The sequence below is a fragment of the Zootermopsis nevadensis genome, unplaced genomic scaffold, assembly GCF_977971745.1.
Source record: "Zootermopsis nevadensis isolate Lab colony 2312 unplaced genomic scaffold, Znev_1.0 Znev_ptg000095l, whole genome shotgun sequence".
Classification (NCBI taxonomy): domain Eukaryota; kingdom Metazoa; phylum Arthropoda; class Insecta; order Blattodea; family Termopsidae; genus Zootermopsis; species Zootermopsis nevadensis.
In genome coordinates, this window is record NW_028259226.1 from 1,142,304 (window position 1) to 1,155,123 (window position 12,820).

Consider the following 12,820-nt stretch of genomic DNA (forward strand, 5'->3'; position numbering starts at 1 on the left):
AGGGGTTGGAGGAAAGAGATATTTTAATTTTTCGAGATTATTTGATAGTCAATTTTTGAAAAGGCAAATATCTCCCGATTTGTAGGAAACTGAGAGACAAACAATATGGCACTTTGAGGGAATGTATATGTCAACTTCATGTCAGATTCTCGTCAATGTATGTCCAAGTGTTTGGAGGACAGAGGCATTTTAATTTTGCGAGATTATTCGAAAGTCAATTTTTGAAAAGGCAAATATCTCCCGATCTGTAGGAATCTGAGAGACAACACTTATGTCACTTTGAGGGAACGTATATGTCAACTTCATATCAGAGTCACGTCAATGTATGTCCAAGGGTTTGGAGGATAGAGACATTTTAATTTTTCGAGATTATTCGAAAGTCAATTTATGAAAAGGCAAATATCTCCCGATCTGTAGGAATCTGAGAGACAAAACTTATGTCACTTTGAGGGAACGTATATGTCAACTTCATGTCAGAGTCACGTCAATGTATGTCTAAGGGTTTGGAGGAATGAGACATTTTAATTTTTCGAGATTATTCGAAAGTCAATTTATGAAAAGGCAAATATCTCCCGATCTGTTGGAATCTTAGAGACAAAACTTATGTCACTTTGAAGGAACGTATATGTCAACTTCATGTCAGAGTCACGTCAATGTATGTCCAAGGGTTTGGAGGATAGAGATATTTTAATTTTTCGAGATTATTCGAAAGTCAATTTTTGAAAATTCAAATATCTCCCGATCTGTAGGTATCTGAGAGACAAAACTTATGTCACTTTGAGGGAACGTATATGTAAACTTCATGTCAGATTCACGTCAAAGTATGTCCAAGGGTTTGGAGGATAGAGGCATTTTAATTTTTCGAGATTATTCGAAAGTCAATTTCTGAAAAGGCATAAATATCTCCCGATCTGTAGGAATCTGAGAGACAAAACTTATGTCACTCTGAGGGAACGTATATGTCAACTTCATGTCAGAGTCACGTCAATGTATGTCCAAGGGTTTAGAGGATAAACACATTTTAATTTTTCGATATTATTCCAAAGTCAATTTTTGAAAAGGCAAATATATCCCGATCTGTAGGAATCTGAGAGACAACACTTATGTCACTTTGAGGGAACGTATATGTCAACTTCATGTCAGAGTCACGTCAATGTATGTCCAAGAGTTTGGAGGATAGAGACATTTTAATTTTTCGAGATTATTCGAAAGTCAATTTTTGAAAAGGCAAATATCTCCCGATCTGTTGGAATCTGAGAGACAAAACTTATGTCACTTTGAGGTAACGTATATGTCAACTGCAAGTCAGAGGCACGTCAATGTATGTCAAAGGGTTTGGAGTATAGAGACATTTTAATTTTTCAAGATTATTCGAAAGTCAATTTCTGAAAAGGCAAATATCTCCCGATCTGTAGGAATCTGAGAGACAAAACTTATGTCACTTTCAGGGAACGTATATGTCAACTTCATGTCAGAGTCATGTCAATGTATGTCAAAGGGTTTGGAGGATAAACACATTTTAATTTTTCGAGATTATAGAAAGTCAATTTTTGAAAATTCAAATATCTCCCGATCTGTAGGAATCTGAGAGACAAAACTTATGTCACTTTGAGGGAACGTATATGCCACCTTCATATCAGAGTCACGTCAATGTATGTCCAAGAGTTTGGAGGATAGAGACATTTAAATTTTTCGAGATTTTTCGAAAGTCAATTTTTGAAAAGGCAAATATCTCCCGATCTGTGTAATCTGAGAGACAAAACTTATGTCACTTTGAGGGAACGTATATGTCAACTTCATGTCAGAGTCACGTCAATGTATGTCCAAGGGTTTGGAGAACAGAGACATTTTAATTTTTCGAGATTATTCGAAAGTCAATTTTTCAAAAGGCAAATATCTCCCGATCTGTAGGAATCTGAGAGACAAAACTTTTGTCACTTTGAGGGAACGTATATGTCAACTTCATGTCAGAGGCACGTCAATGTATGTCCAAGGGTTTGGAGGATAGATATATTTTAATTTTTCGAGTTTATTCGAAAGCCTTTTTTTGAAAAGGCAAATATCTCCCGATCTGTAGGAATCTGAGAGTAAACCTGATGTCACTCTGAGGGAACGTATATGTCAACTTCATGTCAGAGTCACGTCAATGTATGTCCAAGAGTTTGGAGGATAGAGACATTTAAATGTTTCGAGATTATTCGAAAGTCAATTTTTGAAAAGGCAAATATCTCCCGATCTCTATAATCTGAGAGACAAAACTTATGTCACTTTGAGGGAACGTATATGTCAACTTCATGTCAGAGTCACGTCAATGTATGTCCAAGGGTTTGGAGGATAGAGACATTTTAATTTTTCGAGATTATTCGAAAGTCAATTTTTCAAAAGGCAAATATCTCCCGATCTGTAGGAATCTGAGAGACAACACTTATGTCACTTTGAGGGAACGTATATGTCAACTTCATGTCAGAGTCATGTCAATGTATGTCCAAGCTTTTGGAGGAGTGAGACATTTTAATTTTTCGAGATTATTCGAAAGTCAATTTTTGAAAAGGCAAATATCTCCCGATCTGTTGGAATCTGAGAGACAAAACTTATGTAACTTTGAAGGAACGTATATGTCAACTTCATGTCAGAGTCACGTCAATGTATGTCCAAGGGTTTGGAGGATATTGATATTTTAATTCTTCGAGATTATTCGAAATTCAATTTTTGAAAAGGCAAATATCTCCCGATCTGTAGGGATCTGAGAGACAAAACTTATGTCACTTTGAGGGAACTTATATGTCAACTTCATGTCAGATTCACGTCAAAGTATGTCCAAGGGTTTGGAGGATAGAGGCATTTTAATTTTTTGAGATTATTCGAGAGTCAATTTTTGAAAAGGCAAATATATCCCGATCTGTAGGAATCTGAGAGACAACACTAATGTCACTTTGAGGGAACGTATATGTCAACTTCATATCAGAGTCACGTCAATGTATGTCCAAGGGTTTGGAGGATAGAGATATTTTAAATTTTCGAGATTATTCGAAAGTCAATTTTTGAAAAGGCAAATATCTCCCGATCTGTAGGAATCTGAGAGACAAAACTTATGTCATTTTGAGGGTACGTATATGTCAACTTTATGTCAGAGTCACGTCAATGTATGTCAAAGGGTTTGGAAGATAGAGACATTTTAATTTTTCGAGATTATTCGAAAGTCAATTTTTGAAAAGGCAAATATCTCCCGATCTGTAAGAATCTGAGAGACAAACCATATGTCACTTTGAGGTAACGTATATGTCAACTTCATGTCAGAGTCACGTCAATGTATGTCCAAGGGTTTCGAGGAGAGGGACATTTTAATTTTTCGAGATTATTCGAAAGTCAATTTCTGAAAAGGCAAATATCCTCCGATCTGTAGGAATCTGAAAGACAAACCTTATGTCACTTTGAGGGAACGTATATGTCAACTTCATGTCAGAGTCACGTCAATGTATGTCCAAGGGTTTGGAGAATAGAGATTTAAATTTTTCGAGATTATTCGAAAGTCAATTTTTGTAAAAGGCAAATATCTCCCGATCTGTAGGAAGTTGAGAGGCAAAACTTATGTCACTTTGAGGTAACGTATATGTCAACTTCATGTCAGAGTCACGTCAATGTATGTCGAAGGGTTTGGAGGATAGAGACATTTTAATTTTTCGAAATTATTCTAAAGTCAATTTTTCAAAAGGCAAATATCTCCCGATCTGTAGGAATCTGGGAGACAAAACTTATGTCACTTTGAGGGAACGTATATGTCAACTTCATGTCAGAGTCACGTCAATGTATGTCCAAGAGTTTGGAGGATAGAGAAATTTTAATTTTTCGAGATTATTCGAAAGTCAATTTTTGAAAAGGCAAATATCTCCCGATCTGTTGGAATCTGAGAGACAAAACTTATGTCACTTTGAAGGAACGTATATGTCAACTTCATGTCAGAGTCACGTCAATGTATGTCCAAGAGTTTGGAGGATAGAGACATTTAAATGTTTCGAGATTATTCGAAAGTCAATTTTGAAAAGGCAAATATCTCCCGATCTGTATAATCTCAGAGACAAAACTTATGTCACTTTGAGGGAACGTATATGTCAACTTCATGTCAGAGTCACGTCAATGTATGTCCAAGGGTTTGGAGGATAGAGACATTTTAATTTTTCGAGATTATTCGAAAGTCAATTTTTCAAAAGGCAAATATGTCCCGATCTGTAGGAATCTGAGAGACAAAACTTATGTCACTTTGAAGGAACGTATATGTCAACTTCATGTCAGAGTCACGTCAATGTATGTCCAAGGGTTTGGAGGATAGAGATATTTTAATTTTTCGAGATTATTCGAAAGTCAATTTATGAAAAGGCAAATATCTCCCGATCTGTAGGTATCTGAGAGACAAAACTTATGTCACTTTGAGGGAACGTATATGTCAACTTCATGTCAGATTCACATCAAAGTATGTCCAAGGGTTTGGAGGATAGAGGCATTTTAATTTTTTGAGATTATACGAAAGTCAATTTTTGAAAAGGCAAATATATCCCGATCTGTAGGAATCTGAGAGACAACACTAATGTCACTTTGAAGGAACGTATATGTTAACTTCATGTCAAAGTCACGTCAATGTTCTTCCAAGGGTTTGGAGGATAGAGATTTTTTAATTTTTCGAGATTATTCGAAAGTCAATTTTTGAAAAGGCAAATATCTCCCGATCTGTAGGAATCTGAGACACAACACTTATGTCATTTTGAGGGTACGTATATGTCAACTTTATGTCAGAGTCACGTCAATGTATGTCCAAGGGTTTGGAGGATAGAGACATTTTAATTTATCGAGATTATTCGAAAGTCAATTTTTGGAAAGGCAAATATCTCCCGATCTGTAAGAATCTGAGAGACAAACCATATGTCACTTTGAGGTAACGTATATGTCAACTTCATGTCAGAGTCACGTCAATGTATGTCCAAGGGTTTCGAGGAGAGAGACATTTTAATTTTTCGAGATTATTCGAAAGTCAATTTGTGAAAAGGCAAATATCCTCCGATCTGTAGGAATCTGAAAGACAAACCTTATGTCACTTTGAGGGACCGTATATGTCAACTTCATGTCAGAGTCACGTCAATGAATGTCCAAGGGTTTGAAGAATAGAGATTTAAATTTTTCGAGATTATTCGAAAGTGAATTTTTGTAAAAGGCAAATATCTCCCGATCTGTAGGAATTTGAGAGGCAAAACTTATGTCACTTTGAGGTAACGTATATGTCAACTTCATGTCAGAGTCACGTCAATGTATGTCGAAGGGTTTGGAGGATAGAGACATTTTAATTTTTCGAGATTATTCGAAAGTCAATTTCTGAAAAGGCATAAATATCTCCCGATCTGTAGGAATCTGAGAGACAAAACTTATGTCACTTTGAGGGAACGTATATGTTAACTTCATGTCAGAGTCACGTCAATGTATGTCCAAGGGTTTAGAGGATAAACACATTTTAATTTTTCGATATTATTCCAAAGTCAATTTTTGAAAAGGCAAATATATCCCGATCTGTAGGAATCTGAGAGACAACACTTATGTCACTTTGAGGGAACGTATATGTCAACTTCATGTCAGAGTCACGTCAATGTATGTCCAAGAGTTTGGAGGATAGAGACTTTTTAATTTTTCGATATTATTCGAAAGTCAATTTTTGAAAAGGCAAATATCTCCCGATCTGTAGGAATCTGAGAGACATAACTTATGTCACTTTGAGGGAACGTATATGTCAACTTCATGTCAGAGTCACGTCAATGTATGTCCAAGAGTTTGGAGGATAGAGACATTTAAATTTTTCGAGATTATTCGAAAGTCAATTTTTGAAAAGGCAAATATCTCCCGATCTGTTGGAATCTGAGAGACAAAACTTATGTCACTTTGAGGTAACGTATATGTCAACTGCAAGTCAGAGGCACGTCAATGTATGTCAAAGGGTTTGGAGTATAGAGACATTTTAATTTTTCAAGATTATTCGAAAGTCAATTTCTGAAAAGGCAAATATCTCCCGATCTGTAGGAATCTGAGAGACAAAACTTATGTCACTTTGAGGGAACGTGTATGTCAACTTCATGTCAGAGTCACGTCAATGTATGTCCAAGGGTTTCGAGGAGAGGGACATTTTAATTTTTCGAGATTATTCGAAAGTCAATTTCTGAAAAGGCAAATATCCTCCGATCTGTAGGAATCTGAAAGACAAACCTTATGTCACTTTGAGGGAACGTATATGTCAACTTCATGTCAGAGTCACGTCAATGTATGTCCAAGGGTTTGGAGAATAGAGATTTAAATTTTTCGAGATTATTCGAAAGTCAATTTTTGTAAAAGGCAAATATCTCCCGATCTGTAGGAATTTGAGAGGCAAAACTTATGTCACTTTGAGGTAACGTATATGTCAACTTCATGTCAGAGTCACGTCAATGTATGTCGAAGGGTTTGGAGGATAGAGACATTTTAATTTTTCGAAATTATTCTAAAGTCAATTTTTCAAAAGGCAAATATCTCCCGATCTGTAGGAATCTGGGAGACAAAACTTATGTCACTTTGAGGGAATGTATATGTCAACTTCATGTCAGAGTCACGTCAATGTATGTCCAAGGGTTTGGAGGACTGAGGCATTTTAATTTTGCGAGATTATTGGAAAGTCAATTTTTGAAAATTCAATTATCTCCCGATCTGAAGGAATCTGAGAGACAACACTTATGTCACTTTGAGGGAACGTATATGTCAACTTCATGTCAGAGTCACGTCAATGTATGTCCCAAGGTTTGGAGGATAGAGATATTTTAATTTTTCGAGATTATTCGAAAGTCAATTTTTGAAAATTCAAATATCTCCCGATCTGTATTAATCTGAGAGACAAAACTTATGTCACTTTGAGGGAACGTATATGTCAACTTCATGTCAAAGTCACGTCAATGTATGTCCAAGGGGTTGGAGGAAAGAGATATTTTAATTTTTCGAGATTATTTGATAGTCAATTATTGAAAAGGCAAATATCTCCCGATCTGTAGGAAACTGAGAGGCAAACAATATGTCACTTTGAGGAAACGTATATGTCAACTTCATGTCAGATTCACGTCAATGTATGTCCAAGTGTTTGGAGGACAGAGGCATTTTAATTTTGCGAGATTATTCGAAAGTCAATTTTTGAAAAGGCAAATATCTCCCGATCTGTAGGAACGTGAGAGACAACACTTATGTCACTTTGAGGGAACGTATATGTCAACTTCATGTCAGAGTCACGTCAATGTATGTCCAAGGGTTTGGAGGATAGAGACATTTAAATTTTTCGAGATTATTCGAAAGTCAATTTATGAAAAATCAAATATCTCCCGATCTGTAGGAATCTGAGAGACAAAACTTATGTCACTTTGAGGGAACGTAGTTGTCAACTTCATGTCAGAGTCACGTCAATGTATGTCCAAGGGTTTGTAGGAGTGAGACATTTTAATTTTTCGAGATTATTCGAAAGTCAATTTTTGAAAAGGCAAATATCTCCCGATCTGTTGGAATCTGAGAGACAAAACTTATGTCACTTTGAAGGAACGTATATGTCAACTTCATGTCAGAGTCACGTGAATGTATGTCCAAGGGTTTGGAGGATAGATATATTTTAATTTTTCGAGATTATTCGAAAGTCAATTTTTGAAAAGGCAAATATCTCCCGATCTGTAGGTATCTGAGAGACAAAACTTATGTCACTTTGAGGGAACGTATATGTCAACTTCATGTCAGATTCACGTCAAAGTATGTCCAAGGGTTTGGAGGATAGAGGCATTTTAATTTTTCGAGATTATTCGAAAGTCAATTTCTGAAAAGGCAAATATCTCCCGATCTGTAGGAATCTGAGAGACAAAACTTATGTCACTTTGAGGGAACGTATATGCCAACTTCATGTCAGAGTCACGTCAATGTATGTCCAAGGGTTTAGAGGATAAACACATTTTAATTTTTCGATATTATTCCAAAGTCAATTTTTGAAAAGGCAAATATATCCCGATCTGTAGGAATCTGAGAGACAACACTTATGTCACTTTGAGGGAACGTATATGTCAACTTCATGTCAGAGTCACGTCAATGTATGTCCAAGGGTTTGGAGGATAGAGATATTTTAATTTTTCGAGATTATTCGAAAGTCAATTTTTTAAAAAGCAAATATTTTCCGATCTGTAGGAATCTGAGAGACAAAACTTATGTCACTTTGAGGGAACGTATATGTCAACTTCATGTCAGAGTCACGTCAATGTATGTCCAAGAGTTTGGAGGATAGAGAAATTTTAATTTTTCGAGATTATTCGAAAGTCAATTTTTGAAAAGGCAAATATCTCCCGATCTGTTGGAATCTGAGAGACAAAACTTATGTCACTTTGAAGGAACGTATATGTCAACTTCATGTCAGAGTCACGTCAATGTATGTCCAAGAGTTTGGAGGATAGAGACATTTAAATGTTTCGAGATTATTCGAAAGTCAATTTTGAAAAGGCAAATATCTCCCGATCTGTATAATCTCAGAGACAAAACTTATGTCACTTTGAGGGAACGTATATGTCAACTTCATGTCAGAGTCACGTCAATGTATGTCCAAGGGTTTGGAGGATAGAGACTTTTTAATTTTTCGAGATTATTCGAAAGTCAATTTTTCAAAAGGCAAATATCTCCCGATCTGTAGGAATCTGAGAGACAAAACTTATGTCACTTTGAAGGAACGTATATGTCAACTTCATGTCAGAGTCACGTCAATGTATGTCCAAGGGTTTGGAGGATAGAGATATTTTAATTTTTCGAGATTATTCGAAAGTCAATTTATGAAAAGGCAAATATCTCCCGATCTGTAGGTATCTGAGAGACAAAACTTATGTCACTTTGAGGGAACGTATATGTCAACTTCATGTCAGAGTCACGTCAATGTATGTCCAAGAGTTTGGAGGATAGAGACATTTAAATTTTTCGAGATTTTTCGAAAGTCAATTTTTGAAAAGGCAAATATCTCCCGATCTGTATAATCTGAGAGACAAAACTTATGTCACTTTGAGGGAACGTATATGTCAACTTCATGTCAGAGTCACGTCAATGTATGTCCAAGGGTTTGGAGAATAGAGACATTTTAATTTTTCGAGATTATACGAAAGTCAATTTTTCAAAAGGCAAATATCTCCCGATCTGTAGGAATCTGAGAGACAAAACTTTTGTCACTTTGAGGGAACGTATATGTCAACTTCATGTCAGAGGCACGTCAATGTATGTCCAAGGGTTTGGAGGATAGATATATTTTAATTTTTCGAGTTTATTCGAAAGCCTTTTTTTGAAAAGGCAAATATCTCCCGATCTGTAGGAATCTGAGAGTAAACCTGATGTCACTCTGAGGGAACGTATATGTCAACTTCATGTCAGAGTCACGTCAATGTATGTCCAAGAGTTTGGAGGATAGAGACATTTAAATGTTTCGAGATTATTCGAAAGTCAATTTTGAAAAGGCAAATATTTCCCGATCTGTATAATCTGAGAGACAAAACTTATGTCACTTTGAGGGAACGTATATGTCAACTTCATGTCAGACTCACGTCAATGTATGTCCAAGGGTTTGGAGGATAGAGACATTTTAATTTTTCGATATTATTCGAAAGACAATTTTTGAAAAGGCAAATATCTCCCGATCTGTAGGAATCTGAGAGACATAACTTATGTCACTTTGAGGGAACGTATATGTCAACTTCATGTCAGAGTCACGTCAATGTATGTCCAAGAGTTTGGAGGATAGAGACATTTTAATTTTTCGAGATTATTCGAAAGTCAATTTTTGAAAAGGCAAATATCTCCCGATCTGTTGGAATCTGAGAGACAAAACTTATGTCACTTTGAGGTAACGTATATGTCAACTGCAAGTCAGAGGCACGTCAATGTATGTCAAAGGGTTTGGAGTATAGAGACATTTAAATTTTTCAAGATTATTCGAAAGTCAATTTCTGAAAAGGCAAATATTTCCCGATCTGTAGGAATCTGAGAGACAAAACTTATGTCACTTTCAGGGAACGTATATGTCAACTTCATGTCAGAGTCACGTCAATGTATGTCAAAGGGTTTGGAGGATAAACACATTTTAATTTTTCGAGATTATAGAAAGTCAATTTTTGAAAATTCAAATATCTCCCGATCTGTAGGAATCTGAGAGACAAAACTTATGTCACTTTGAGGGAACGTATATGCCACCTTCATATCAGAGTCACGTCAATGTATGTCCAAGAGTTTGGAGGATAGAGACATTTAAATTTTTCGAGATTTTTCGAAAGTCAATTTTTGAAAAGGCAAATATCTCCCGATCTGTATAATCTGAGAGACAAAACTTATGTCACTTTGAGGGAACGTATATGTCAACTTCATGTCAGAGTCACGTCAATGTATGTCCAAGGGTTTGGAGAATAGAGACATTTTAATTTTTCGAGATTATTCGAAAGTCAATTTTTCAAAAGGCAAATATCTCCCGATCTGTAGGAATCTGAGAGACAAAACTTATGTCACTTTGAGGGAACGTATATGTCAACTTCATGTCAGAGTCACGTCAATGTATGTCCAAGAGTTTGGAGAATAGAGACATTTAAATGTTTCGAGATTATTCGAAAGTCAATTTTTGAAAAGGCAAATATCTCCCGATCTCTATAATCTGAGAGACAAAACTTATGTCACTTTGAGGGAACGTATATGTCAACTTCATGTCAGAGTCACGTCAATGTATGTCCAAGGGTTTGGAGGATAGAGACATTTTAATTTTTCGAGATTATTCGAAAGTCAATTTTTCAAAAGGCAAATATCTCCCGATCTGTAGGAATCTGAGAGACAACACTTATGTCACTTTGAGGGAACGTATATGTCAACTTCATGTCAGAGTCATGTCAATGTATGTCCAAGCTTTTGGAGGAGTGAGACATTTTAATTTTTCGAGATTATTCGAAAGTCAATTTTTGAAAAGGCAAATATCTCCCGATCTGTTGGAATCTGAGAGACAAAACTTATGTAACTTTGAAGGAACGTATATGTCAACTTCATGTCAGAGTCACGTCAATGTATGTCCAAGGGTTTGGAGGATATTGATATTTTAATTCTTCGAGATTATTCGAAATTCAATTTTTGAAAAGGCAAATATCTCCCGATCTGTAGGGATCTGAGAGACAAAACTTATGTCACTTTGAGGGAACTTATATGTCAACTTCATGTCAGATTCACGTCAAAGTATGTCCAAGGGTTTGGAGGATAGAGGCATTTTAATTTTTTGAGATTATTCGAGAGTCAATTTTTGAAAAGGCAAATATATCCCGATCTGTAGGAATCTGAGAGACAACACTAATGTCACTTTGAGGGAACGTATATGTCAACTTCATGTCAGAGTCACGTCAATGTATGTCCAAGGGTTTGGAGGATAGAGATATTTTAAATTTTCGAGATTATTCGAAAGTCAATTTTTGAAAAGGCAAATATCTCCCGATCTGTAGGAATCTGAGAGACAAAACTTATGTCATTTTGAGGGTACGTATATGTCAACTTTATGTCAGAGTCACGTCAATGTATGTCAAAGGGTTTGGAAGATAGAGACATTTTAATTTTTCGAGATTATTCGAAAGTCAATTTTTGAAAAGGCAAATATCTCCCGATCTGTAAGAATCTGAGAGACAAACCATATGTCACTTTGAGGTAACGTATATGTCAACTTCATGTCAGAGTCACGTCAATGTATGTCCAAGGGTTTCGAGGAGAGGGACATTTTAATTTTTCGAGATTATTCGAAAGTCAATTTCTGAAAAGGCAAATATCCTCCGATCTGTAGGAATCTGAAAGACAAACCTGATGTCACTTTGAGGGAACGTATATGTCAACTTCATGTCAGAGTCACGTCAATGTATGTCCAAGGGTTTGGAGAATAGAGATTTAAATTTTTCGAGATTATTCGAAAGTCAATTTTTGTAAAAGGCTAATATCTCCCGATCTGTAGGAATTTGAGAGGCAAAACTTATGTCACTTTGAGGGAACGTATATGTCAACTTCATGTCAAAGTCACGTCAATGTATGTCCAAGGGTTTCGAGGAGAGGGACATTTTAATTTTGCGAGATTATTGGAAAGTCAATTTTTGAAAATTCAATTATCTCCCGATCTGAAGGAATCTGAGAGACAACACTTATGTCACTTTGAGGGAACGTATATGTCAACTTCATGTCAGAGTCACGTCAATGTATGTCCCAAGGTTTGGAGGATAGAGATATTTTAATTTTTCGAGATTATTCGAAAGTCAATTTTTGAAAATTCAAATACCTCCCGATCTGTAGGAATCTGAGAGACAAAACTTATGTCACTTTGAGGGAACGTATATGTCAACTTCATGTCAAAGTCACGTCAATGTATGTCCAAGGGGTTGGAGGAAAGAGATATTTTAATTTTTCGAGATTATTTGATAGTCAATTATTGAAAAGGCAAATATCTCCCGATCTGTAGGAAACTGAGAGGCAAACAATATGTCACTTTGAGGAAACGTATATGTCAACTTCATGTCAGATTCACGTCAATGTATGTCCAAGTGTTTGGAGGACAGAGGCATTTTAATTTTGCGAGATTATTCGAAAGTCAATTTTTGAAAAGGCAAATATCTCCCGATCTGTAGGAACGTGAGAGACAACACTTATGTCACTTTGAGGGAACGTATATGTCAACTTCATGTCAGAGTCACGTCAATGTATGTCCAAGGGTTTGGAGGATAGAGACATTTAAATTTTTCGAGATTATTCGAAAGTCAAT